Source organism: Trachypithecus francoisi, unplaced genomic scaffold, assembly GCF_009764315.1.
Source record: "Trachypithecus francoisi isolate TF-2019V2 unplaced genomic scaffold, Tfra_2.0 Lachesis_group10, whole genome shotgun sequence".
Lineage (NCBI taxonomy): Eukaryota > Metazoa > Chordata > Mammalia > Primates > Cercopithecidae > Trachypithecus > Trachypithecus francoisi.
This window is the reverse complement of record NW_022681455.1, coordinates 108,979,965-109,005,823: the sequence shown is the minus strand read 5'-3', so window position 1 is coordinate 109,005,823 and position 25,859 is coordinate 108,979,965. Positions and strand designations below refer to the sequence as shown.

Below are 25,859 nucleotides of genomic sequence, written 5' to 3'. Positions count from 1 at the left end.
ATAAGGCATAAGAAGCATTTAAGATCACAAGTTAAAAATACAACAATATGCTACACATTCTAAGAGGTGATAACAAAGATTTTAGAATAAAAATTTAAAACAATTTTAAAAAATACAACAAAAGGCTCCTGTAGTAGTCCACACCTATAAGCCCAGCACTTTGGGAGGCTGAGGCAGGAGGATCCTTTGAGGGCTGGAGTTTGAGACCAACATGGCCAACATAGCAAAGACCCCGTCTCTTAAAAAAAATTAAAAATTAAAAATACAACAATAGACTCGAAAGTCAAACATTAAAGTTGAATGTAATTTTGAATACCTACCAATCAGGAATTTTAAATTACATAAAACAAAAAAAATACTCTTAAAATAGTATTTCAAAAGAGGTTACTGATCATTTAATTTATTCTTTTCCAGGAAAGATAGCTTTAATTTATGCCTAAGAGCAGGGTTGTCTGCCCTTCCATGATGCTGTCTCAGACATGAATGTTATAAATTGACGGAGACAGTTCTCCTCGCCTACGTTTGGTTTTCCCTAAATGCCCTTAGCAACCTATGTATAAATCCACGCATCTTGCCAAGCTACACTTATGGTTAAGCAGTAATTATAGCGTGCCTGGACAGAGCCCTCAAATGTTCACCTCAAGCAAGACGAATCTCCCTTCAATATTCTCCTGATCAAGTTTCTGTCCTATTTCTGGCCCCCACGTCCCAATCTTACTGGGCAGGAATCTAAAGACCACATTAATGAGCAAACAGCTCAGAACAGCCATCCGATTTTACAAGACTCCCCCAGGCAAGCATTAAATCCTCAGTCTCTACTGCCCTACCCCCATGCCCTGATGTGCTGCTGAGAGCGGATTTTTCATTCCTGCCAGCTGATTGTGTTCAGCAAATGTTTGTAAATGTCTGTGGCTGTGTCTCCTCCACGCTACGGTGAGCTTCCGCCTCCTGAAACTGTGTTTTCTGAGTCTTTTGTGTCTCCTAATGGTGCCTGGAACATTTTGCACATGATAAAGTACTCAAATAAAATGAACAATAAGCGTCCCCAACCAGCTAGAGCTTTTACGAGCTCTCAGTGAAAACTCTGAACCACATCAGCGTCTGATAAAGGCAAACATCTGGAGATGCCAGTGGCAGATGCCCAATTATGCTGAGTCTGATGAATGGGCATGGAGCTATTTGGGGCTCAGCAGCAATCCTCAGCTGGACCTGCTGGTACTGAGGGCGACAGGCTTCCCTCTTTCCAGGCACCATCCTGGCCTTCAAAGGGCTGGGAACTTCTGCTCATCCACCACCAGCCCCAGCCATCCCAACCAACCACTGCCACAAGATCTGCTGCCCCATCCCCAAGGAAGAGGACGGCCAGGTTAAATTGATTTTTTCATTCACTTTTTTATTTCACAGAAATATCATATTTTCTATAAGAAAGTGTTAATTATACCACAGACACCATCAAATGGTACTAAGTGATAACTAAATGTTCAGAAGGTTGACATGTATATTATTTCAAGTAGCTTCATGATTTATTATCTAATTTAGATAAATGGCAAATAGTGATATCATAATAGCCCCCTTTTATTCTGGTTTATGCCTCATTGTCTCTGGGTAGAGAATAAAATGAATCATCAAACAGCCCCACGGGAAAGACTGGCAGACTGGTTAAGAGCATAGGCTCTAGCATCAGACCCTTGGGGGTTCAACTCCCCGCCCTGCTGTTGACCAAGGGCAAAAGTAGGGAGTACTAAGGGTGTCTCAGAGGGGACAAGGTTGATGATCAAGTGAGATAAACCACTTGACACTGTTCAGCATCAAGAATGTGCTCCACGTGTGTTAGCTGGTACTAAATCTGGGGTTGAAGGCAGACGACAGCTCTGGATTTCCACTCCAGGGCTCAGGCCCAGCTGAGAGGTGCATGCACCCACATCTGTCTCTGAATTGTACTCAGTGAGGATGGGGCTTCACTGTGAAGAGGCAGTAACTGTGGCATGCCATCCTGTGGCCAGGCAGGCATTTCTTCAGGGCCCAAGCTATGTTAACTTACATTTCTGAAAGAGGAAAAGGACTTTCAGGCTGAGACTTTTACACCAAGAAGTCACCATTTTCATCTGAGTATAGTTAGGCCCATGATGGGGGCAGAACACAAGGCCTCCCAGCCAAAATTATTCTCTCTTTGCCTTTTCTTTGTCTTTTTTTTTTTTTTTTTTTTGAGACAGGGTCTTGCTCTATCACCCAGGCTGGAGTGCAGGGGCACTATCATGGCTTTCTGCAGCCTCAACCCTTAGGGCTCAAGCAATCCTCCTACCTCAGCCTCCTGAGTAGCTGGGACCACAGATGTGTGCCACCACATGGGCTAATTTTTGAATATTTTGTAGAGACGGGGTTTTGCCATGTTGCCCAGGCTGGTCTCGAACTCCTGAGCTCAAGAGATCTGACTGCTTCAGCCTCCCAAACTGCTGGGATTATAGGTGTGAGCCACCACGTCCAGCCTGTGCATCTCTCTTAATGAAACCTGCCAAGGAAGCTGGCAAAGTAACGGAACTGTGTGGTCCAGGCCAGCAGGATGGAAGATACAGAGCAGCCATGAGTCCTGAGGCTGTGACCCCAAGTCCTCATCAAAACACCTGCCTTAGGGGAAGAAGCTCTGCTGGTAGAATAGGTGTCTACAAGCAGTCCCAAAAGCTATAGGTCCTAGAGGGCAGATGCCACAAATGTCAAGGCCCCAAAGTTAAAAACAAAAGCAGCAGAAGAGGAAAAGTTCATTTTCCTCGAGTTACCAAATTTCCAGATAAGAGCCAGGTCCTACATCTACTTGGCCCACAGGGCCTGGCAAGTCTGTACACATGTGCCTGGGGTTACAGAGAGAAAGTTCAGAACCGCCCCATTTCTGCTGCTGCCAAGGACAAGTCTCCCACACAGTGTTGCAAGTCACTGGAGTAGATCTGTCAAGTACCAGGGGCTTTTCATTTCCAATTTGGATGGAAAGACTTCTTTTCTATGCTGTGCTCCTGTGTTTCAGCCTGTGTTTCAGGTTGTCCTGATGCCCCCAGCATCTATACAAAGATGACAGCCTCTCGGGTCTAGCACCTCAATGGCAGGTGGGCTGGGGGCACAGGTAACCCCCATTTCCTACCTGGTGAACCCCTGACAAGTCCCTTCAGACCTGCTTCTAAAGGTTGCTTGCCAGCCCGTCCTCAAGCCCCACCCCCTGCACACCCACTCTCACAATTGCTAAGCTGAGGCCCATGGAGATTCCAGGAGAAAAGAGAGAAAACAGCTGGGTGTGGTGGCTCATGCCTGGGAGGCCAAGGCAAACGAGAATCCCTTGAGTCCAGGAGTTCAAGACCAGCCCGGGCAACGCGGTGAAACCCTGTCCCTACAAAAAATACAAAGGTTAGCCGGGCCGGGCATGGAGGCTCACGCCTATAATCCCAGCACTTTGGGAGGCTGAGGTGGGCAGATCACTTGAGATCGGGAGTTCAAGACCAGCCTGACCAACATGGAGAAACCCCATCTCTACTAAAATACAAAATTAGCTGGGCATGGTGGCACTTGCCTGTAATTTCAGCTACTCAGGAGGCTGAGACAGGAGAATCGCTTGAACCCAGGAGGTGGAGGTTGTGGTGAGCTGACATCGTGCCATTGCACTCCAGCCTGGGCAACAAGAGTGAAACTCCATCTCAAAAAAAAAAAAAAAAAAAGTTAGCTGGGCGTGATGGTGTGCACAGAGTAGTCCCAGCTACTCAGGAGGCTGAGGTGGGAGGATCGCTTGAGCCCAAGAGGCAGAGGCTGCAGTGAGCCATGATGGTACCACTGCAGAGAATGAGACCCTGTCAGAAAAAAACAAAACAAAACAAAACAAAAAAGAAAACAGAGAAACAATGGCAGGGTTGTCATCCTGCCCAGCATCCCAGCTGCACCTCAGCCTCCCTGGGACCTGGCGTTCCTGCAAAAGAAAGTGCATGGGACTTCTGACAGCTGGCCCCTCTGACTCCTGTGTGTGTGGTCACCCCCCTAGTCACAGGCACTCAGTAAGTGCTGTCACACAAGAGTGGGGAGCTGTTCCCCTTCATTACGGAATATTTGTCAGGGTATCCTTCAAGGCATGAGGCCCAGCCCTGGTTTTTAAATGAGCTGGGGTAAAATTATTGTGCAAACAATCAAACCTCAGCAAATCCATTCTAATTCATTTCATTTCAAACTTTTGTTTTCCATAAAGGATTAGGCTAGGAAAGAATTTAATCACATCAAATCCACCTCTAAAATGGTTATAGATCCCAGGATCAAGAGTAATGATTACAAAAAAAGAATAAAAATCCCTGGATATAGAGAACTCATGTTTGGTACTGAATTGGTCAAACCAGCCTTCCTGACATCAAGAAGTAGCCTTTTTCCAGGACCAGGAAAACCGTATTTGTTGTTTTCAGGCATGAATGAAGGCAGAAATAGAGGTGAGGCCAGGTCAGGCCACTTCTCTTTACGCAAAGGTCAGTTCTGACCTGTAACAAATTTGTATGGGCATCTACTCTGAGCCTGGCACTGTTCTGGGTGTCACAGACCCAACAGTGAACACAACAGACAGAATCCCTGTCCTCAGGGAGCTCGTGTTTCAGTGGAAGAAGAAAGAAAACATAGAAACGCATAACGAGTTAAGTGGTGATGTTTTGGAAAGAAAAATGAAGCAGGGAAGGGAATAGAGGGGAGGGGGACAGGAGGCATTATTTGTCCGGGATGGTCAGAGAAAGCTATCCCAAGGGGGTGATGTTCGAAACAGAGACCTGAACAAAGTGTAGGAGGGAGCCACATCACATCTAAAATCAGAGCTGTAGGAACAAAGGCCCTGGGGCCAGAGGGAGCATGACACTCTGTGCTGCACCCTGACACAGTGTCTCCAAATCCATTCTACGTACTCCAGAGGCAAGACTAGCTCATCATCATTATAGAAACAAAGCCTCCCCTCCAGCAAGTCAGCAGAGCACATCTCAGGCCCAACAAGCCCTTCTCAGCATCTTCCTGGAAGTCTCCTAACTCAGCATACACTGGTTTTCCAGGGGAGTGACATTCCAGTTGGAGGTTGCATTCCTAAGAATTCCTAACTATTGAATGCATTCCAGCATCCAATCAGAAAAGGCACTGACCTGCCGTCACCTTGAACACTCAGGCATAGCACTCCCCATGCTATATAACCAATCACTACCGAACAGATCGCTGGAAGGAGTCACCACGCCCTCCACCACCAGCATAAATGTACCCACTGACCTCACGGGGGCCCTGCTCTGTGGGACTCCTACAGCTTGTGCAAGATGAAAAGCCACACTGAGTTGAGCCATGACTCTGGCTTATTGCTTGTCCCCAGATTATGACAAATGTGCACACAGAATCAATCCCTGCCTCCTGGCCCTCAGCACTCAGATGCAGCCCCCTTCCTAGGGTGGTATGTCACATGTCACATACCATCTCCGTTTTACAGAGGAGAGAAATGGAGGCCTGCAGAGGTGAGGTGCTGTATCACTCAGGGTTCAATCAGGGAGGCAGAATACTACAAGTATAATGGAATCAGAGATTTATTCTAAGAATTAGACCTTATTAATTGTAGGCAGAGTCAGGGAAATGACGGTCTAAAAGGGAGAGAGACGTGACTCAGAGGAAGGTCACTAGCCAGCTGTGGCGTGGGTGAAGGAGAGTCAGCGCTTGCAGGGAGGTCCTGCTAAGGAAGGCTGGGTAGGATTCTGTAGCACCTTGTTGCCTCTTTGTGGCTACCACCTCTTTGAGTTTTCAGAGAATTGTCTGGTGTGGGCCTGGGGTCGCTGTTGGTCATCTAGGCTGGCAGGCGGGAAGGAGAGCTGAACACAAAGCCATGACAAGTGAGGATAAACTGGAAGCTGCTGTCCTCTTAGCCATTTGGCATGTTTGCCTTGCTGGGATTCTAAAGATCTGCGAGGAAGGCATTTATAAGGTCCTAGGTGCTTTAAGAAGGCTTCCAGGCCGGGTGCAGTGGCTCACGCCTGTAATCCCAGCACTTTGGGAGGCCGAGGCGGGTGGATCAAGAGGTTGGGAGATCGAGACCATCCTGGCTAACACGGTGAAACCCCGTCTCTACTAAAAATACAAAAAAATTAGCCAGGCGTGGTGGCGGGCGCTGTAGTCCCAGCTACTCGGGAGGCTGAGGCAGGAGAATGGCGTGAACCCAGGAGGTGGAGCTTGCAGTGAGCTGAGATCCCGCCACTGCACTCCAGCCTGGGGGACAGAGCGAGACTCTGTCTCAAAAAAAAAAAGAAGGCTTCCAGAAAACCTGGTATGACAGCCTGCCTTGTACCTATGAAAGTCTCCTGTCCTGGCCAGCACACTGCCCTGGAACTTCCCCTTACCATAAGAAGACTGAAGCTCCTGGCACCAGGCTACTGGAGTGGGGCTCTCAGACAATTACCATTTAGGTGAGGCCAGGATCAGGGAGATTCTTGGACAGATGCCCTGTCCCACCTCCACCCTGACTCTAAAGCATGCTCCAAAGACGGGGCCCTGTCTTCAAACTCACCCCCCGTAACATCCCACTTATGCCCCAGCCCCTGCTGCCTCCTATATGCCATCACCCCCAATTCCACTTCCAGCCCCAACTGCCCAAACTCAAGTATTGCATTTTCTACTCCCTCCTGGATATCACCACTGAGCCGGGCGGCAAAAACCTAAAAAATTGGCTCAAAAAACCACCACTGCCAGTGACATCAGGTCCAAATGTGTCAGCTACATGTTGAAGTGCTCCCTGCAACAGGATATGGCATGCCGCTCCCCTCAGCCCCTGTTTTCCCCTCAGGTGGACTGGGACAGAAAAAGGGTGAGACCCAGGGATGCTGTGAAAAATGCCCAGACTTTGGAGCATGACAAATTGGAGCTCAAGTCCCAGTTCTGACACTCACTGATGCTGGCCTGGGTAGTTCATTCAAGACTCTGTACTTGTTTCACTGTCTGAGTTCTGAGGCCAGCACCTCACAGAGGGTGGCACTGGCAGTACTCTGAAAGCGATGGGTGGGGGTCGGGAGAAAAAAGTTCAATCCAGTGCAAAACTAACAGATCCAATCACAAGCATCCAATAATCTGATTATTATTTGGCCTCTGTGATCCCACAAACCACCACTTAGAAGAGAAATCCTCTCTCACTCAGAGCTGGCCAGAAGTTGCCGTGTACCTGAACCCAGTTACAGTCCTCAGCCACAGACGGGGCTGGTATGGCCAGCCCTGCACACTGGGTGATTGCCCAGGTTTGGTTTTGAACAGAGCAGTGTTCCAGGTGTCTAGGCACCTTTGTCGGTGCTTGAGAGGCACAACCATGGCAGATCAAGACTGCAGGGACACATGGCCAATCTGAAAGATGCCCCCATCTGTGTGTGAGACATACAAGTCTGTGTACTTATAGCATATGGTACTGAAAAAGTTCATCTCTTCCACTTAATTTTTAGAAAACTGTCAGAAAGTGCAAGTTGAGGATTCTTGTCTGAATCTAATCCAACCACTACTGTAGTCTAACCCATGGGCCAGCTTCTGTCCCTTGATAAATGTGACTTAGAACAACCATATTGAATTAGGAGCTGATTATATCTGATTTGCCCTGTAACAGGGTTAGGTCCATTTCCTGGGATGTAGCAGAAGGGCCTGATGGTCACCAAGCTAATCCATAATTATCGTTTAAAATTACAGCCCAAATGGGTCATGCTGGCAAGGTCAGGGGGACACCCTAGCAGAGCTGGGCTGGACTTTCCAGCACCTCCACAAAGCCCTTGACCCTTACCCAGGACCACATCACCCCTGACACGTATTTGAGGGTGGTTCCTTCTAGAGGCCACTTGGCAGAGGCAAGAAGTGGGACTAGGAGGTTCTGTGGCAGGGTGGATTGAGAAGAGCACTGGTTTTAGAGTCAGACAGACCTGGGTTCAAATCCCAGCTCCTCCACTGTGATCTTGGTAGCATGCTTTACCCCTCTGGGCCTCAGTTTCCTCATCTGTAAAATGGGGACTACAATAGTAGCTACCCTGCTATGGCGTAGAGTGGAGCGGTGTGGTGACATCCACACTGGTGCCTGGGGAGGCATGAGGCTATGGAGAGAAGCTGGGCCTAGGCCAACTTGGCCTTAGCCCTGAGACAAGGCAGGGCTTTGGGTTTATCGTGGATGTCACTGATGTACTGTGTTTATAACAAGGGGCTCCTCTCTGGACATGGTCACTACAAAGCAAAGTCCATACCTGGCCACTGGTGCAGTCTTCCAAATGATGAGGACAAGGCAACCTGGCAGTCTAGGCAAGCAGCAGCTGATTGGGTTCTAAGTCATCCAGGAAGAATGGCCAGTGGGGGTCTGACCATCATTCTTCCTTCCTCCCCACCCACCCGCCCCTACATTGCATCAGCTGCCTCTAGGTAGCCTGGGCCTCAAGGTTCCTTCTTTGTGGGTGTCTACAAGATGGGATGGGTGGCACTTGGCTCCTAAAGGGGACCCCACAGGCCTAGAAGGGGTCCCTACTTCCCTCCATTCCAGGCAGCAAATGCACTGGGGACATGGGGACAGCAGAGTTTTTCTCTTTACATCCAAGGCCTGTGGGACCAGGGGCTGACATTCATAAATGAAGGATAGTGGTGAGTGGACATGCTATGGGGCACCAGACCATGGGGCAGTGGGGTAAGATAGTGGCTCCTCCTTCTCACCTCCTGACCTTCACCTTGAACCCAGAACAGGAGCCAGGTAATCGGAGAAGCCAGAAGTCCCCATGTGAGGAAAATGGGGCCTCACTGCACAGCCTAGCCAGTCCTGATTTTGAATCCTGAAGTGACCTCCCCTCAAGCCCACCCAGAGGGACATTTTCTGGCTTCAGCATTTGAATGAGAGTCTGAGAACCCAGAGGTGTAGGCGGAGGCTGGGCGGGCCTGAGGAGGCCAGGAGGATTTGCTCTCTTTGTTCAGAGCCAACAACTACAGGCTCAGTGTTTTTAAAAGTTTGAATCAACAGAGGGACTGTTTATCACTATTTTAAATAAGAAATGTAATTAGAGGTTAGTGAGCTCCCAGAGCTCCTGGCCACGATGTCAAAGGCTTCCTTGACCCAGAGTGGGGAACAGAATGAAAAGTGGCCACAGATACACTCTGCTTCGGTGTGCTCTGCCACAAATCCCACCTGATGGGTGCTCCCACCAAGGCCCATAAGAGATTCTGTGGCTAATGAAATGGCATTTCACGTAGGTCCACGTTTTTCTCATTCCTAGGTGGCTTTTCTTTCTAAACTTGGGAACATGGAGATTCTATTTTAAGAGCATGAATTACTGTCCAATTTTAATGTAACTAATGCAAACCAAAAACCAACTTTGAACTGAGGAAAGGAAACAAAAGCAATTTATGGGATAATTTTGTGTTCATATCCCTCAAGATTACTTGAGAACACTTCTCTGATGCATTTATTTCTGGTCAAGAAAAGTGAATAGCCAGCTTTTTGGTGGTTTCTGGAGAACAAGGTGATGGTTGGCCACATCAGCCTGGAAGACTCCAGCTCGGCCACCTCAGGCCAGGATCCTCCTCGGGGCTCAAAGAGGTAGTGTCAGGAAGGTAAAAATAGCGCGAGGGATTCGGCACCAGCTTTCTGACACATGGTTTTCTCATCCCAGGGACTGCCACGTAGGGCCCTCCTTTTCCAGCTATTCTAAGTGAAAAAGAAAAAGTAAGATTATTTGAGAACTAAATAAAAACAGTGCTATATTTTAACCACCTTTTCTGTGATCTTCCTCTTTTCCCAAGTGCTCTTTTTGGCTCTTCTTTCCTCACCAAGCCAAAAATGGGATGAGCCCCAAGCTTCTGTCCTTGACCCCCTTTTTCCCTCCGCCTGTTCTCCCTGAGAACATCCACAGCTGCAGCTCCAGCAGGGGCCCAGGCGGTCACAGCCCTAGCACGTTCCGGACGCCCACCCACCTCTTGGACTCTCTTCCTCCCTGATGAAGCCCCAACATCCCAGAACCAGATTCTGCATCTCCCTCTGGAAGGCTGCCTTTGGGGCATATTCCTCCCTGTGGTTGTCATCCTCTGGCCTTGCCTGTCTGCAGGAGGCCAGGACTGTTTGACATGTGACCCAGGTCCCAGACCCTCTAGAGGCCACCTCTGGGGTGGTGCCAGGAGCAGCGGGGGCTCACTGTAGGAGGCCCTAAGATGAAGCCCTGCCACCAGGGGAGGGGGGAAGGCTTCCTGAAGAGACCCCCCCGCAAAAGGCAAGAAGATGAGGAGGAGCCAACCAGACGAGGTGTGGAATTCCAGTCTGGGGAAAGGCCCTGCTGGAGAGAGACTGGGACCAAGGAGGAAAGAGGAGAGCTCTGAGGACAAGCTTGGCAAGAAGTGCGACAGGAGAGGAGGCAGGCATGGGGCATGGATTTTATCCTGGGGGCCATGAAAGAGTTCTCAGCTGGGAGGGTGCCCAGATATGTACCTAGAAAGATCACTCTGGCTTCTGTATGGAGAGCACAAGGCTGAAGGACACCAGGGAGAGACAATGGGCTTGACCGGGTGTTCCCCATCATCCCTCAGCCCCACAGCAGAACTCTACCTGGTTCCTGCTGGGTTTATACCTCCCAATCCCCACCAACTCTCTGACCATTCAGATGTCCAGGACAACAGTTGATGGATGAATTCATACTCAAGTGTTAAGAACAAATCATGGCAGCATCCACCTTGAATCCCTCTGGGACAGAGGAGGAGGCAGGTAAGAGGGGAAGGCGGTGGCTAGCAAGATTTCCCAACCCCTGGGGTGTTCCTCCCTTACCTATGGGTGCTCCAATGTATTTGAGAGCCCCATCGGTCAAAATGCTAACCAGGATGGGGCCATAGATAAGTCTTGCTCACAGAATCTGTGCCACCCTCTAGCTGTGTGACTGAGCAAGTCACGTATGCCCCTCCGAGCCTATTTTCATCTCTGAGTACGGGATCAATAATACCTACCCTCCCCAGGCTGCTTAGGGGATGAAACAAGACATTGTGCATGGAATGCTCTGAACACAGTGCCTGGCACACAGTGGGTGCCCCAAAACATTTTTGATATAATCATGTTGATGAAGATGATGATTCCAGTAAGCTATAGGCACTCACGACATACACGTGAGTTCACACAGTTTTTAGATTTCAAGTCTCCATGTTGCATTTTTGCTTTGTTTTCTTTTGTTTTATGAGAAAGTAGCCTCATTGAGGCACTAATTCAAACAATTGGGAGTAGTTCTCACAGCTCCTGCTGTGCCCCCTGGTGTGTACAAAGGGAATCGAACCTTCTGGTGATAGACGTGCCTGCCTGGCTAGAAATCACTTTATTGATTCCACCAAGGTTCCCAGAAGGCCTCTATCAGGGACTGGGCCCTGTGCTTGGAGCTGAGGGGGCTCTAGGCTGCCTGGAGTACAAAGCCCTGGGGTGTGAGACTGAGGGGAGGGGGTTGGAAGCTTTAAAGCTGAGCCTTGGAGGAGCTGGACCACCAGGGTGTTCCAGACACAGGGTACAGCATGTGCAAATGCATGGAGGCGTGAAAGAGCATGGTATGTTCCAGGAACAGTGAATGCTAGAGGTCGCGGCCGTCAGACCAAATCAGTGGGAGAAAGGGAGGGGCACAAATGAGACTGGGGAGGGCGGGGCCTGGTCACTGGGGGCCCTCAAGCCAGCCCAGGTAGAAGGATTGATCCTGGGGATAGAGGGAGATCTGGAGATGCTCGACAAGGGCAGAATGAGCTCAGAGCTGCTGGTGGTAGGGATCACGGACTTCAGCCCGATTGGGAGGGAAGGGGCTCAATGCAGGCAAGACAGGAGGAGGCCCTGGTGGAGATGACAGCCAGGGAAGGGTTGGGAGCAGGGACCAGAAATGGACTCAGGAGCTAGGAGTAATTGGCCTTGACTCTGGACAGGACACTTGGGGCTGAGGGAGGGGCCAAGGACAGAGTAGACAACTAGGGGCTGCAGCCACTGAGGCTGGAAGGGCAGGGCTGGGCTGCCCAGGCCAGGCACGTTGAGCTGAGGCACCCATGGGACAGGACTCTGCTCCCTGCCTTCCCTCAACCACTTTCAGTCTGTTTGTCTCTCTTCTTTAACTACCACAATAGGAAACCAAGGTCTTTTTCATTGTTTGATATATTCCTCATTTTTAATTTTAAAAAAAAGAGTAAGTGAAATGTTTTCTATTTCCTTCTCAACAGAAAAGCAGTATTACCTATATACATAGTCTCTCATGTATAGGAATGTCTAGATTTTACTTTTCCTTTGATGTATTTTTTTAAGACAGTTTAGGCACCGGGATGAAATTTAGAGCCGTCTGTCACCTTGGTGCTCAGCTAGCTGCCACTCAGGGTCACCCCCTAAGTGGGCCCAGACTAGGGCAGCCACAGGCCTGAGCTCACCTGCCGCATCTCGGGCTCATTGCTCAATGACTTGAGGTAAACTGGGACATGACGGCTATGGGACTCACCTATGGGACTGAGATCTTCCCTCAAAGCCAGAGGGCACACTTTAAACCCTGGAGATGATGACATTTTGATAAAGTTTTAAAAACTATTTAACTTTGCAAGACAAACAGCTAATAAAATAGAATCTTTTTTGGTAACCACCCATACACCAATCAATCTGTCACTCGAAAAACTAGTTCCCAAGAAGTGTGAAATGAGGCCACTCTTGAGTTCTGTGGGAACAGAGAGCCCCTGAAAAGCCTTCCTCTCGACCAGATTACAGTTGCCACCCAACACAGGGAAAATCTCTGATTCTGAGTGCAGGAAATACACAGCTAATGAGTAGCTCAATCAATACTGAGTTTTGGAAGGTGAACCATGAGGTTGGAGTTCACTGTTACACTGTTTATGTGCCCCCAGCCCACATATGACCTATAATCCTGCCTCTTTTTTTTTTTTCTTTTCTTTTCAATTCCGTCCCCCTTGGGAAAGATATATATACAAGCATTTCCCACCCGGGGGGCTAGCCAAGGGAGTGATGCCATGGGGGCCTCTTCTGCACTGCAGCCGTTCAAGCAAGAATTTAAAACAAAGTGTCATTCAACACCACCCACAAAAATCAACAGGACAAGCCTCAGTCATAAAACACATCTCTGTGCCTACCTGAGGCCACCATTGGACTGAGACTTCACCTCACTCACTCTTTCTGCATCTCTAGCTCTGCCTGATTGCCTCTTGTTTTTTCTATTTTCCCTTAGCTCTAATTCCCTATTTAAACAAACAAACAAACAAAGTCTCATACTGTACATAGGATACAGTTTAAGTTATCTTAAATCTTTTGGGGAACAAGAGAAAATAAATGAATGAATTAATCATGAACCTGCCCAAAGCAGATGTGACTGAAGAATTCTGAATCCTGCTGTACTAAACTTAGAAGGAAAGCAGACAGTTACAAGTACTAAATGATGAGCAGCAGTGTCTGCATGCAGTAGGCACCCAATAAATGTCAATTAATTTGTTTTTTAAATGATGGAATCTAAGGAACAAGGAAGATGAACTGGATTATAACTACTTTGAAAGAAATAAATAACAACAACAACAAAATACTAACAGAAACAGATCAGGAAAAACAATAGCCTTAATTCCATGGTGAAAATGACAAAAGAATTGGAAAACACCTGGAAGTAGTAATTGGCATTAACAGAAACAAATAGAACAAAGAAATTAGTGATGTTGAGGATAAGGTAAGACATGAAACCTAAAATGTAGACAAAGAAAACAGAGGAGCAAATAACTGATTTGGAAAATGGAAAAATTGTATCACAGCCCTAAAGTACTCCTAGAAGAGAGAGATGAATGGATGAGGAACACATAAAGGAGACATCAGGAAAGAAATAATATAAGAAAAGTTTCCAGAAATGAAAAAACAGCTCAGCCTAGAACTAAAGAAAACACACTGTGCCTTTCAAGTTCAACTCTGAGGGAAAGAAATAAGCATTTGCTAGTTTAAATTTTGAATTATAAATTATCCAATAAGCTGAAGTGAAGGGAGATATGTTCTTCTGATATTGTGTAAGAATGACAGGAGAACTGACATCACAAATATTGAAGACAAAATGAGCCTCAAAAAATTGTGCAATTCTAACCGCACAAGTAGATTCTAACCGCATCAGTTATGCTCCTAAACAAAACTTGTTCTCTACAAGTAGGGGAAAACAAAGTCATGTAAAAATTGGGGAAAGTTGTGCACAACTGTGCTTTTTTAAAGCAAAGGAGAATATCTGATTTTTACAAAAATATAAAAGACAAAAGCTATCTTACATAACAAGAAATTAGAATTAGAATGGACCAATTGAAGAAGAAAGAAAGTGTAAGTGATCTGACAAAATGTAGTCACTCCCAAGAGTCCACCTACATGCGAATAATTCTCAAACCTGCTCCAATCTGGACCTCAACTCTGAGTTCTGGGTCTGAATATCCCACTTCTGTCTGGATATGTCTATGCAAATGTCATTCAACACTACAAACCCTGCCTTCGCCCATTCACCCACCTCCACTGCCAGCAAACAACTTCACCAGCCATACAGTTACCTGAACCGGGAGACCTCCAAATAAATTCCTGGCTCATTTTCTTTTTCATTTTTTTGTTTTTGTTTTTGTTTTTTTTTTTGTTTATTTGAGACACAGTCTCACGCTCCATCGCCCAGGCTGGAGTGCAGTGGTACCATCTCAGCTCACTGCAACCTTGACCTCCTGGGTTCAAGCAATTCCCCTGGCTTTGCCTCCCGAGTAGCTGGGACTACAGGGTCATACCACCACACCCAGCTAATTTCTGTATTTTTACTAGAGATGGGTTTTTACCATGTTGGCCACGCTGGTCTTGAACTCCTGACCTCAAGTGATCTGCCTGCCTCGGCCTCCCAAAGTTCTGGGATTACAAGTATGAGCCACCATGCCCAGCCTCCTGGTCCATTTTCATGTTACCCAGGTACCCCTCGGTCCCCATCCATTTGTATAAGTCTGCTTGGGCTACCATAACAAAATACCACAGACTGGGTGGGTTAAACAACTGAAATTTAGTTTCTTACAGGTTAGAGGCTAGAAATCTGAGTTCAATGTTCTGGTTGATTCAGTTTCTAGTAAGGGCTCTCTTCTGGGCTTGTAGACAGCCGCCTTCTCACTAAGTCCACATATGGCTTTTCTTTGGTTCCTGTGAGCACTTTGGCATCTCTCTCTTTTTTTTTTTGTTTTTTTTTCCAGACAGCATCTCATTCTGTCACACTATCTGAGCTCACTGCAACCTCCGCCTCCTGTGTTCAAGCATGCATCAGCCTCCCAAGTAACTGGGACTACAGGCACATACCACCATACCCAGCTAATTTTTGTCTTTTTAGTAGAGACAGGGTTTCGTATGTTGGCCAGGCTGGTCTCTAACTCTTGGCCTCAAGTAATCCTCCTACCTTGGCCTCCCAAAGTGCTAGGATTACAGGTGTGAGCCACCGCACCTGGCCTGGCATCTCTTCTTATAAGAACACTAATCTTATCAGATCAGGGGCCCATCCTTATGACCACTTTCAAACTTAATTACAAATACTCCTCAACTTATCATGGGGTTACATCCCTATACACCCATCTTTTGTTGAAAATACAGTTCCTTGAAAATGCATTTAATATACCTAAACTAGAAAACATAGCTTAACCTAGCCTATATTAAACATGTTCAAAACACTCACATTAGCTTACGGTTGGGCAAAATCATCCAACAAAGTCTATTTTATAATAATAACTAACATTTTATAATAAAAAATTAAAATAATAAAAAGGTCAAAATTCAAAGTACAATTTCTATGGAATGTCTCTTACTTTTGCACCATTGAAAAGTTGAAATATCTTGGCCAGGCACAGTGGCTTATGTTTGTAATCCCAGCACTCTGGAAGGCCAAGGTGGGCAGATCACCTGAGGTCAGAAGTTTGAGTCCAGCCTGGACCACATGGTGAAACCCTGTCTCTACTAAAAATACAAAAACTAACTCATGTGGTGGTGGGCACCTGTAATCCCAGCTACTTGGGAGGCTAAGGCACGAGAATCGCTTGAATCCGGGAGGTGGAGGTTGCAGTGAGCCAAGATGGCACCACTGCACTCCAGTATGGGTAACAGAGTGAGACTGTCTCAAAAAAGAAAAAAAGAAAAGTTGAAAATTCTTAAGTCACACCATCATAAGTCAGAGACCATCTATACTTCCTTAAAGCCTCTATCTGCAAATGCAGCCATGCAGTGGGTTTAGGGCTTCAACATATAAATTTGTTGGGGACACAAACATTCAGTCCATAACACCATTCTATCCTCTTAGATGTCCCCCAGATGTGTGACCCTTCTCTCTTCCCACTGCCTTGGCCCTTCCATCTCCCTGCTTTGCCTACTGCACTGGCCTTCCTGCTTGTCTCCCCTCCTGCCTGCCCCATGCTCCCTGTAGAATTATCTTTCCAAATGGATAACTGATCACTGAATGCTTACAAAGAGTTGTCACTAGTATCATCTCATCTAATTCTCCCAAAAGCCTTGCAAAGTAGTAGAAACCCAAGGCTCATAGAGACTAAGTGAAGGCCCAGTGTTGCCCAGGGCCAGGTTTGAACCTAGGTGGGTCTCTGAAGTGCACAGTCTTTCCAAGTGTGTCTCTCACCTTTGTAATCCAAACTTCTGAAAGGGTGTCATGTCCACAATATACATAACAATTAATGACTGGCAGATGAATGGGCTTCATATGTAATCATAACTTCAACTTCATCTTCTTCAGTATTTATAGGCAAGCTGATCTCCCTACTGAGTCCAACTAACAGAGATCCAGGTCTTCTGTTTTGCTGCTTCTTTAGGGGAAATGAGGAGTTAACATTTTGTTAATCAAAATGAAAATGTGTACTTTTCCTGTTAAAGACAGCTCCCTCATGTGACTTCAATTATTTACTAGCAGATTTATTTGCACTAAGGGCAGAACTTTTTCAAGCATAAAATGACAAACTACTGCTTTGTCTTAATTCCCCATTAGCTTATGTCCTAATCTTTGTTCACTGAGGTGGGGGCACTGTCCCACTCACTGGAAGATCAAGTTGAACAAACCAGGTGAGACACTCACCACCCTAGAGTGTTACTCAGAGACCTAGGAGGTTTGAAGGGCAGCTCCTCTCACCAACCATCCCTAGCAGCTACTCTGGGCTACTTCTGTACCTCGTCCCCAGGGTCTCACCCAAATGCAGACAGGATGCCTGACCATGCCTGTTCAACCATGCCACCCCCCTTGCCTTGGTGTTGGCATCAGAGGTGTTTGAACCAGGACAACTCCATCTTGAATAGGTGCTGGCATCTTGAATAGGTGCTGGGTAAAATGAGGCTGAGACGTACTGGGCTGCATTCCCAGAAGGTTAGGAATTCTTATTCTTTGTTTATTTTGAGATAGGGTCTCACTTTGTCACCCAGGCTGGAGTGCACTGGCGCCATCACAGCTCACTGCAGCCTTGAACTCCTGGGCTTCAGCGATCTTCCCACTTCAGCAATGCAAGTAGCTGTGACTACGGGCACGCACCACCACACTCAGCTGGTTTTTGTATATTTTTTAGAAACAGAGTTGCACCGTGTTGCCCGGGCTGGTCTCAAACTCCTGAGCTCAAGAGATCTGCCTGCCTAAGCCTCCAAAGTGCTGTGATTACAGGCGTCAGCCACCACATCCAGCCTAGGTTAGGCATTCTTAGTCACAGGATGAGACAGGAGGTCAGCACAAGATACAGGTCACAAAGACTCTGCTGATAAAACAGGATGCAGTAAAGAAGCCAGCCAAAACCTGCCAAAGCAAGATTGTGACCAAAACCACCTCTGGTTGTCCTCACTGCTCATTATATGCTAATTATAATGCATTAGCATGGCAAAAGAGACTCCCACCAGCGCCATGACAGTTTACAAATGCCAGGGCAATGTTCCAGAAGTCATACTTGGTTTTATATGGTCTAAAAAGGAGAGGAACCCTCAGTTTCAGGAACTGCCCACCCCTTTCCTGGAAAACTCATAAATAATCCACCCCTCGTTTAACACACTATCAAGAAATAACCATAAAAATAGCCAGCCAGCACCCTCAGGGCTGCTCTATGAAGTAGCCATTCTTTTGTTTCTTCTCTAATGAATTTGCTTTCACTTTACTGTGTGGACTCACCCTGAACTCTTTCCTGTGCGAGGTCCCAGAGCCCTTTCTTGAGGTCTGGATCAGGACCCTCTTCCCGTAACACTGGGGGCTTAAAGGTAACCCCTTCACTAGGGTTCAGTCAAGATTTTTCCCCAAAGTGAGCAGCTGCTCTTCTCCCTCACTCACCCCAAACTTCAACTGTAGCATGAGGCTGGGAGGCCCCAGGTCTGCATGAGGTCTGACACTGACAGTCAGATGGAAGGCTGTGTGACTTTGGGTACATTACTAAACCTCTAGGCTCTAGCCTCATTGAAGGTACCTGGCCCTAGTATCACCATGTGGGTAAATAAATCAACCTCCTAGGTGCCAGGCCCTTTGCAAACATTATTTCTGGACCTGTGAAGTCAGTGTTATCCTCATTTTAAGAAGGCAGAAACTGAGGCTTGGAGAGAGGCCCTGGGGAACAGGTCCATCCATCTCCACAGCTGGTTCTGCTACAAAGGAGAGGTGGAAGTATCCAGGAACCTGACCAAGCTCAGTGCATCTAGGGACGTATCCCTTGGAGCTGCACATCCATCAGGGGTCACCCCAGGTGCTGGTCTGCGGTCTTGGGGCCTGTGGGCTTGAGGCCTCCTGGTGGACAGGCAGGCAGGCAGGCGCGTGCTTGGGACCACTGCTGGCTCCAGACACTGCCTTGCTGTGCTAGGTAAACGGCCCACTTTCCACACCCACCCCCTAGGCCCTCCCTGCTCTGCTCCCACTGCCTATTTAAACCAGAGGCCTGACTCGGCCCAGGCACAAGCCAGCTGTCGGAGCCAGGAGAGCAGCACTGCAGGCCCTGCTTATCCGGGATGAAAGGTTCTTCTGTTTCACCATTTCCTACCGGTGCGTTTTGAATGATGATGCTGAGCAGGTTTGGAGCAGGAGCTGATTCTGCTTGCCTGGGAGTATACTGAGATGGGTAGCTGGCTGAGGGAGGCTCTGATTGAATTTTTCCCATTTCTAATCCCTACCTTGATGTGATCTTATTTTCAAAGAGGGAAAAAGTCTGTGGTTCGTGAAAGGATAGGGGGAGAGCATATTTCAAAACAAGGCCTGGCTCAGAATATCAATGATCTGACATGTTTCTCTTTTCTTTGAGAAAAGAGAAGGGCCTATAATTTCAAGGTTGTCGAGATTCCATTTCCCCTCAGGAACCCCTCCCTAAATAGTCAGTTCTTGTTATTTAATTCTATTTTGAAAAAAAACATGCAGGGATTTTTCAGAAGAGTTGGTAGGGCATGGGAGCGGGGTGGAGAGTGGGGAGGGACTGTGCAGCTGTGCAGCTGGTGGGGGACAGTTTGGGAAATGTCGGAGGCCAAAGATCCTGCTTGACAAACTTCTCACTCAGGGATGAGAGGTGAGCTCCTCCCCACTTAGAGAGAGGGCAGTGGGGGCTGGGAGTGACAAGGGCCCAAATGGCTCAGGAGTGGCCTGCCTCCTTTATGTCTAATGCCAGATGCTTGCAAGCCTGTGACCTGGGTCAGGTCAGTCCAGCAAAAGGGTGAAGGACAGAGGTGCATGCAGGTTGTCAGCCAACTGTGGGTGACGAGGCAGGAGTCCCAGGGACAGAGGACAGACTGGGACAGCAGGTCAGCCTCCGCTTCCCGGCAGGCTGGACTCCCCAGGCTATGGGTGGGGAGGGATCCTGCCAGGAACTTGGCTCTGAAGGCAAAAGCCAGGGTGTCCACACGAACATAAGATCTCCTGGGGAAGCCAGGTCACCACATGCAGAGCGTAGACCTGGGGGGCTCTGGCTTCCTTCTTCCCACTCTGATCTGGCAACATCAAGTGCTGGTGCTCATTTGGTCCTGGCCATGGCCATCCAAGATCTTGTAGTGGCCCCTAATGTTACAGAGGAGGGAGCCTCTGGGGCTCAGAGGTTAAATGACTTGCCCAAGACCAATGGCCTAGACCAGAACCGGGTCTCATTGGAGCCGAAGGCTTTTCTGCGCAAATTCCTAGTCAGAAGGGAGCCAACTGTTTGCCATGGAGGAGACGCTCCTGCCAGCACTGCTGCAACATCTTCGGCTAGGGGACAGAGAATGGACGGGGCCTCGGCTTTCAGATTCTTCTGAAACACTCAGTTTGGGTGATTTGCAAAATAAGTGTACATAAGGGATGGGGTGTGAAGAGTAATGGGTCACCCTACTCTGGATGGAGGGGTGGTAAGAGGGCTTTGGGCCGGGCCATGGGACTGGCTTAAGAAGGTGGAGCGCACAAGGACAGCCCTGGCTGCACTAGGCGTTGGGCCGGGGGTGCTGAACTTGAAAGTAGAGACTGGGCCTGAGAAGCGGCAGGCCCTGGAGCCAAGGATTCGGCAGGTTAGTAGGAATGAGGCCTGGAACTGGGCCAGTGGGCCAGGGATCAGGGGTGGGACTAGCGGGCAAGGGCGGGGACTACGAACTGGGACTGGGGCCCAAGTGTGGAGGGCAGCGTCCCTAGAGCATAGTGCCAGGATCCCTCACCTCAGTCAGCAAGGGGTGCAGGGAGCCAGTGACATCATGTCCAAAGCCCTAGGGTCACATGAGTTCCCTCCTAGCTGTCCCCTTCAAAGACCCCTCTGGGTTCACCAAGTGTCCCCCTGAGCCTCCCTTCCACTGATCTGCTTCTCCTTATCTGCCACCAAATCCCTCTGGTTCCTCTCAGTGTTGCTCTTCCTCCCCTAATCCACCCCATCCCAGTGGCCACTGTCCCTCTTCCCTGACCTGGGTTCAGCTGTCCCCTACCCTCAGTATCTTAGGGAAGCAGAGATTACACAAAGCTCCCAAAACTCTGATTGTTCTGGTTCTCCTATCAGATTAAACCTGGGCCCTGCGGCTGGAGCTTTTGAATTCACCTCTTCCCCACCCCCCACCTTCACCCCTGCAACCCCTGGGCCTGGCCTGGGTCCCGGTGTCCACGTGGAGGGCTCATCCATCCCACCCTCAGAGTCCTCTCCTCTTGGCAACCGTCCTCCCTGAAAATCCGTCACACAAACCTCAGGCCCCACCCACTGGGGCTGCACTTCGTCCACTGGAACTGCCGGGCACACACCCGCGCCCTGGCGACGTGGAGGGTGTGGCAGTGCCTCTGGCCGCAGGTGGGGCCCCTTGGTCTTTGTACCTGGCTCACCTGTTCTGGGCTGCTTGGTGGCTGTTAGGGGAGCTCTGGAGATTGTTCCGGGCACCCCTGTGAACTGCTCATCTCCTTTCAGGTCTGCGGTGACAGCTCTTCTTCAGAGAGGACAACGAGGTCCCAGTGGCCCCTCCTCAGGTAAAACCAAGGCTTCTGGAACCAGAGGGGTGGGGTGGGGGTGGGCAAGGGAGGGCTCCAGGCCTTTCCTCATGGGCTATTTGTTAGTGTTTTTATAAAGAGATGCTGTGTGAGATTAAGAAAAGGCTCTCCTGCTTTTTAAAATGTTTGAAAACCACCACTCTGGGGTAAGCGATTTGGAGCTGACCGTCTGGGTCCCACCCGAACCTGACTCAAGTGGAGTGCACCCAATCGATGGAGAAAATACTAACTCCTTCAATATATGGGAAAAGGATTTGAAGCAGCACTTCATAAAAGGAATACAAATTAAGCATCCTGAAAAATGTAACCAGATATCACTGCCCACTAAACTATCAAAAACCTTTTTTTTTTTTTTTGAGACCTGTCTCACTGTCTCTGGGGCTGGAGTGCAGTGGTGCGGTCTCAGCTCACTGCAACCTCTACTTCCTGGACTCAAGTGTTCCTCTCACCTTAGCCTCCTGATTAGCTGGAACTACAAGTACACGCCACCACACCTGGCTAATTTTTGTGTTTTTTGCAGAGACTGGGTTTCGCCATGTTGCCTTAGCTGGTCTCCAACTCCTGGGCTCAAGCAATCTGCCCACCTTGGCCTCCCAATGTGCTAGGATTACAGGCATGAGCCACTGTGCCTGGCCAAAATCACATTTTTTAATGTTAAAACCCAGAGTTGGTAAGGATATTGTGAAACACATATTCTCAAACAATCAGCAAATTGACAGAATCTTGGTAGAAAGCAGTTTGGCAATATGTATCAGAAGCTTTAAAATTTACTGAGTAATTCTACTCTTGAATCCATCCCAAAGAAGTAATTCAGACTCCTACTGGACCATTCTCAGGAATAAAAGCAGAAACTAGTGACCCCTGACAGTCAGGAGCCTCAGACTAGGAGTCAAAACAAGACCACTGTAAGAACCCACGCTTTCCCAAATATTGACAAATTAAGTGTTTTCAGGGTTGCCAGGGTGGTCACCAGGCTGGGGGCAGGGAGATTTGGGGATCCAAGGTGGTGGTGACTGAATGGAAGAAAAAAAAGCAGAAATAGATGAGACCAGCAGCTCACAGGGAGGGAGGAAGATCATTGGAGTTTTCACCAGTGGCTCAGTGGGGGTGGGTGACAAATGTAACCTTCAGGGGACTGAAAAAAGAGGCAAAGGTCTTGTTTTGTGGGAATTGAGGGGGAAGGACAAAGACAGTGTAGGGAATGTTACTCTTCCCCCAGAACTTGTCCTGGAAGTAAGGGTGGTGCTTGATGCTGCTCATTTACATATTTCTGGGTATGTTTGCATATCTCTTATATTCAGCCTTGGCAAGAAAAGTAGGGAGAAAAAGGAAATTGGAGTCAGGTGACTTGGCTGCACCTCTCAGGGACTGCCATTTACCTCTCTGAGTCTCCATTTCCTTATCTGTAAGTGGGGCCAGCTGTACCCATTTGGGGTAGTTGTGCAGTGTAGCTGAACCCCCAGTGTGAAAAACATTCTCTGAGATGTGTGCTGGGTAACGCCTTCTCCGATGTCCCCAAGAGGCGACTCCGTTACTCCTGCCTTTCTGATGCTCATGTCTAATCTCCCTCTTGTCTTTTTGCCATGGACTGGTTCATAGCTGTGTCTCCGCTACAGCAGGGAAAGAGAAAGGAAGGGAGGGAGGGAATGAGTTTGAGGTCCCAAGCAGGCCGCAGGTGGCCTCAGATGAGCCCATACTGGCTGCAGCTCGAGGTCAGCAGGGGGCAGGGCTGCCACTTGTTCTCAGTTGGCAGGGGTTCCTATTATCTGCCTACTCTACACACAGCTAGGGTCAGGTGGTGGAATAAAATACTGAGTGCTTGCGGGGGGAGTAGGGGGCACAAGCTTTGTTCTCCTCATCTGGCCGCAGCGTTAGAAAACAGAACCCTCATTTGCTGGGACTGGAAGTTGGGATGGGTGGGCAAGCACCTTACCCTCCAACCCCAGGGCTCCACATGGGCAGGGTCCCTGGTCCTGTAGAGACAACCCACAGAGCCACACACACAAGGCCGTCCCTCCTTCTGCTTTGAAGGATGGAATTTGCTGACATAGCTTGAGCCTCCTGTCTCTCAGTTCTGTTTCTAGCTTGATAGATCTGAGGGTGTCAGATCTATCAGGGGCTGGTTACCTACCTTTCTAGTATGCAGACTGCAAGCTTGAGCAATACATTCTCAGAAACACTCAGCTATCAAGACAGAAAGGGCCTGTTTGACCTCAGCCTAAGGTCCTCTAGTCATCCCAGGGGCCATGGAATGGCTGGCTGAGTTTTGACAAAGGGATCATCTCTGTGAATCTTGAACCCTGAGCTCCTCTGCTGAGTCCACATTCCTTCACACAGATGACAGCTGTCAGGGAACAGCCCCAACAGAAGTGTGGAGGCCTGGAAGGGCAGAGTTGGGGACTGCTCGTGTCAGGGCCCCTGGAGCTCCAGGAGCAAGAGGAGACAGAGCAATCAGGCCGCCTGCCCTTCCCTGCCTAGGTACCTGGGCAACCTCCTGGCGCCAGCAGGCACTACTGAAGGGCCGTAAGGGAGCAGTGTGGTGTGATGTGTAGTTTAGAAAGACCCCGCCAGCTGCCGGGTAGGCCAGACGAGGGAGATCAGGTGGAATCTGTTGCAGTGTCTAGGTGGAAGAGGGCGAGGCCTGACCTGGGATATGGTTGTGGGAATGGATCCAGGGGACTAGAGGACAGAGTTGTAAGCTGGGAAGAGGAGATAGGGTATGGAGGAGATCCAGGGCCCAGAACTACTTGGGAGACAGAACTGTATGTGGGGAAGTGGGGGGAGGAGGAGTAATAAACTTCTAGAGGAAGATGTAGAGTTGTCAATCAAATACATGTGGTCAGAGATCAGGAGATACCTGGGCTGGCTGTCCCCTGGAAAGAGGTGACCCACAAGGGATCAGCCAAGAAGGGAGGGAAGAGGCAAGAGAAAGTCCAGCCCCTAAGGAGTGGGCAGGGGAGGGGCTCTGAGGGATCCTCCAAGGGCCCTGAGAAGGAGCAGTCCCATGGTGCGGGGACATATCCAGCCCTTCTGGAGTGCAGGATACAGACGCAGCCGGCATGCTCTGAGCAGAAGGGATGACTTGAGCCAGCTTGCTCTGCACGGTGTAGGTAGGATACTATCCGGACAGGCTAAGCATTTAAGTTAAACAAACCTGGCTGGGCACAGTGGCTCAAGCCTGTAATCCCAGCACTTTGGGAGGCTGAGACAGGTGGATCACCTGAGGTCAGGAATTCGAGACCAGCCTAACCAACATGGTGAAACCTCATCTCTACTAAAAATACAAACAAACAAACAAACAAACAAAAATTAGCTGACACATGCCTGTAATCGCAGATACTTGGGAGGCTGAGGCAGGAGAATCGCTTGAGCCCGGGAGGCAGAGGTTGCAGTGAGCAGAGATTGCACCATTGCACTCCAGCCTGGGCGACAGAGCAAGACTCCCTCTCCAAAACAAAAAACAAAACAAAAAAACCTAACTGGGGGCAAGCTAAGTGAATGCAGGGGATCCTCCCCTCGGGCCCATGTTCCCCAGCTGCCCCTCCTGGAGGACGCCTCCTTGTCTGCAGTCAGTGATCTGGTGGTGATTACAGTCCTCAAAGGCATGGCCCTGGCAAGGCAGGATTCCCTAAGTGGCTCCACCTCCACGAATCCACCCTCAGTTCCCTGGCTGTCCCACCACCACACCTGTTTCTCCTTTGCGCGTGGCTTGCTCCACCCAATACCCACCACCTTCCTATCTCCACACCTTCCCTAGGGGACATCCCACCCTCAACTATACACATCTAATAGGCAAAGTCTCTGCTGCCAGAAACCCTAGGCCCTTTCCGTGCAATACCCTGAGCAGCCACTGTGCTACACCTGACTCGCCCAGTGTCCCCAGCCTCCCTGCTTACCAGCTGCTGCCCAGCACTGCCCCTGCCAGCCCTGGGTACACTGTCAGCCAGTCAGACCTGGCAGTGTCTGGCCAAGCTGGGCCTCTGGGCTCTGACACTATCTGAGCCCACCTCAAAGGACCCCCAGAGCTGCCTCCTGCCCCTTCCCTGCAGGGCTCACTTGGCCCCTGTGACCAACCCATACCCTGACCCCTGGCAGAGGTTTCTGGTGGATTTACTTCTCCACATCTATGGATTTACTGTGCTACCTGTGTCACCAAAGCAACCGCTTCTCTGAGCAGAAACAGTTTCCACTACAAATTAAAAGATTAAGACTCAGCTCACCTGATGCTTCGTGGTGCTAGAGGAACTTGGGTAGGTAGGAATGGACTTTTTTAGGCCACATTGAGGGGGTGTGGAGTGAGTGTTCTGCCTGGCCTGGATTCAGGACCAAGGAACATCATTATTGCTTCATTATCCTTGAGAGCAGGAAGAGTTGGATTGGATTGGAGGGTAGATCTGGCTGCATTCTTGGGAAACTGCGAGCTCTCCATAATGAGGCTTG

At 49.0% G+C, this 25,859-nt stretch overlaps 1 protein-coding gene across 7 annotated transcripts in view; it reads left to right on the top strand.

Annotated features, from left to right (window-relative positions):
* Positions 1 to 25,859, top strand: part of SMPD3 (sphingomyelin phosphodiesterase 3) — a 92,851-nt gene that overhangs the window by 43,172 nt on the left and 23,820 nt on the right. For 3 of the 7 annotated variants that reach the window (XM_033219784.1, XM_033219788.1, XM_033219785.1), the window contains exon 2: positions 21,340 to 21,398. The exons of 1 other annotated variant lie outside the window; for it this stretch is intronic. The gene's annotated coding sequence lies outside the window, so the exon portion shown is untranslated. Of the gene's footprint in view, positions 1 to 18,970; positions 18,990 to 21,196; positions 21,226 to 21,339; positions 21,399 to 25,859 lie in introns of those variants that run through there. 3 more of the 7 variants (XM_033219787.1, XM_033219786.1, XM_033219789.1) reach the window with 3 other exon arrangements.